This window comes from Leptosomus discolor, chromosome 21, assembly GCF_034619465.1.
Source record: "Leptosomus discolor isolate bLepDis1 chromosome 21, bLepDis1.hap2, whole genome shotgun sequence".
Lineage (NCBI taxonomy): Eukaryota > Metazoa > Chordata > Aves > Leptosomiformes > Leptosomidae > Leptosomus > Leptosomus discolor.
The window spans coordinates 5,193,332-5,196,916 of NC_141411.1; positions in this window are offsets into that span (position 1 = coordinate 5,193,332).

Below are 3,585 nucleotides of genomic sequence, written 5' to 3' on the forward strand. Positions count from 1 at the left end.
GCGCGGCGCTCGGACCTTCGGACCTCACGCGCCCCCCTCGCCCCTGCCTCCCCCGTGCCGCCGTCAGCCAGCCCCGAGTCGTTCCCGGGAACCCGTCACCGCTGTAACCGAACCAGGATCCTTGACGGAAATCCCAACTGGACTTTCTTGTGCCAAATTTACCGTAACCGTCATTGGCCTTTTCCATTTTTCTTAAAGGACATTGATTGTCCCGTCCCATTAAAAAAAAAAATGGTAGCCGGGAGTTCGCGCTGGGACCTCCCTGCCTACGGACGTGGCGTTTTCGTGTTAGATTTCTCTCATGGCATCTAGAAAAGCTTGAGATATTTTGGTAGCCTTCCCCTCTGCTGCACACACTTACACGCACAGATGCACAGAGCTTTAAACACGAAAAGCAAATCACCTGATTTTTGTGTGTGTGTGTGTTTGTCCTAGAAATTCATTTGGCAGTTGCACATTTCAGTTCTGATTTCTGTGACTGTGCTTGTTCCAGTAACATTTCCTACCAAGGCTCGGTAGAGCACTGAGTCTAAGCCAAGATAACTTCCTTGTGTTAAGAAGCAAAACTAATTTTGGAGGTGCCTAATGAGCTGGAGCAGCTTTGCGGGCACTGAGGTTGATCAGGGTCGGAGGGAGATACATCTTTTGTGTTGGGTTACGCACATTGGGTGTGAGGCTCCTCTTGCTTTCTTCCTGCTTTTGTGTCTCTCTCACGTTTTCCTCTGGCTCGGTTTGGGTTGAAACCAAGCGCTAACTAGAGCACACGGCCGGTTTGCCTTTTCGCCTTCTCCCCCGCGCGCCTCTCCTTGCCCTGGTGTGTGGGTCTCCAGCGCTGTCATCCGTGAAAACCCAAGTCAGCCCAGCTCTGCAGACAATCCCTGGTTTTTTGGGTTTGCGTTGCGAAAACGGGGACAGCTGATGTTTGGAAACTTGCTGACAAAACCTTTTCTATTAGCCAAGGACTTCATGATTTCTCTGATCTCTTCTGTTTGTGTGTCCCTTTTTGCTTTCCCATGTTAAGAACCAAAGGTGCAGAGCAAGATTGTAGATTGAATATCATCATTTCGCTTTTTAACTCGATATTTTTTTATTATTTTAACTTTTTCATACTGAAGAGAATGTGGGGTCAAAATAATAATAATTAATAATAATAATACTGAATAGTGGGGAGTAATCACTGCCATTTCTACTTGGTCTACTTTTTTAAAATACCACTTCTTATACATTGGGACATGGAACCACACTTTAAGGAAGATTCCTGTAACATATAGAGATGGGGCATAGGATTTTGTAATAATAATTATAATAATAATGCCTATGGAGTGTGGCTAGGGAAGGATGTTGTGTATATAGTTGTAAAATATTGTTCTAAATTATTTAGACCTATTGTCACCATTCTTGAAGTCCTCAGTTGTGTTGCTGGGTCTTTTATATGCACACAGTGAAATTTATTTAAAGGAACATACACTTTTCCAGGTGGTAGCTCAGCTGTGGACTTGTGACCTGTGTATATGTTTTAAGATCTTGGGAGTTGGGCTTTTTTGTTTTGGTTTTGGTTTTGGTTTGTTTGGTTTTTTTAAATGACATTTTAGACTTTGAATCGGCTAATATCCTGCTGTCGCTACGGGACCTAAACGTTACTGTCAGTCTGCTGTAAAGCACAGATCGCTCTATTTATTGTAGAAAGTGAGTTTATTTGCTTTCTAGAATTGTTTATATCAGATGGTATAAGAGAGGTAATAAGAAAATCTATGCTTGTAAAGAAAAAAAAATGCTAATTTTACCTACTATAATCTGACTGTCTGAGACTATATTTTCTCTCTGAGAAATAAATGTTCTAATGTATTAAAAAAATAAGAGCTCGTGTGTTTTAACTCTGCTTCCACACGATCAGAAAAGAAACGCCACTGTCCTGCTGATGTGTTTTAATTAGTCCGTTAGCGTCGCTAAATGAAATCCTGCCGGGAGACGCGCCTGCTGAAGCGGGAACTGAACCCCCGTCCTGGTTGGGGCGGCGCAAAATCCCTTCTCCTGCTTTCCCAGGAAATTTGAGGCTGCTTCTCGTTGCCCGACCCCGGCTCCTTCTGCAGGACCCGCTCCCTCCGCCGCGGGGGTCCTGGGGGGCTGCGCAGGGGTGAAGGTTTGGGAAGAGGCTCCGCGGGGAGGGGGTTGGGGGACCCGGCAGGTAATGAATTGAGGGGGGTGGGGGGTGGGGTGCTGGGTGGCAGGAAAAGGGGGTTTGGACTTTGGTGGGGATGAGATGATTTCCTCCGAAAATTCCTCCATTTCCAGGTGAATTTAAACTAAAAGCAACCACGGGAGGAACTGGGATACGATACCCGGAGCAGCTGGACCCGGGCAGACCTGTAAGTCTCGAGGCTCCGGGGAGCCGGCGGAGCTGCTGGAGCAGTGGGTGCAGCCAGGGAGGAGGTGAGGGAGCAGCAGCCTCATCCTAAAGCTGCAAAACCCCGGCCAAGCACAGCTCTGTCCCACGTGGGACTGCGCCGGGCACCCGTCCCGCTGCTCCTCCGGCGCTGCCCACCTCTGGGCACCACCCCGGGATGCTCCTGCCGTCCACTCCTGCCTTCCTGGCAGTCTTGCTGGGGCTGCAGTTCTAATGCCTTCGTGTTTTAAGGTAAAAACCAGCTCCCTGTCACCATTCCTACCCTCTCCTCAAGGGCCAGAAACCCTGATTTCCCAAGACCCTGCACCCTTGGCTGTCACCCGCTGCAGCTCCTCAGGGACGTGGGCGCTTCCTCCTGTTGCTGCAATCCGCCCTGACCCTCCGCAGTGCGATGCCTTGTGCTGTCGTTTTGGGAGTTATTTTGGGGACTGGGGACTGGGGACTGGGGGGGGGGGGGGAAAGAAGAAAATTTAGATAAGTCTTACTGTCAGTATTTCAAGCCTTTATAGCTTAATTTGGATTCCTATAACTGGGGAGGTTTTATGGTGCGCACTGTTCCCTGGCTCAGGGAGAGCTGCAGATGTGGGTGAAGGTCTGAAATGGGGAGTTCTTCGCCTTTTTTTCTCCTCTGATTTCCCCCTCCTGCAAGAAACTGGGGAGGAGGAGGATTTAGCAACAAGAGGGATGTTGGGAACCTGCTTTTCTGGAGGAAAACACCCAAAACCAGCAGCTGCGCCCCTCCCTCAGCCCAGCCGCTGCCTCTTAACTTCCCTGCTGACATTGTGAGATAAAATTATTACGTATTAATAAAAGAGCTTCCCCCTCCCGCCCTGTCTTTCCCTCTTTTAACAAATGAAATTATGACTTACCAAATTACTCTGCGGCTAAAAGGTTTCCATGACAATGGCATCTTCCAGCCGCAGCGCGGTGCCCGCGCCGGCCGCAGCTTCATCCCCCCGCCCCGGCCCGAGGTGAGGGAGATGAGGGAGCGCCAGGAGTCCCGCCAAGGAGCTCAACCCACGGTGGAGCAGAGAGGAGGCCTTGGAGAGGGGGGGGTCAGCGTGAAGTGAGTTGGGGGGGGGCTCAGCACAGGGCTTTTGGGTCGTCCATCTGTGATGGGGGGGCCCCGTGGGCATCGCCCCCCCAGCCCCCTCGCTGGGTGGCACCAGGACAACCAGTCC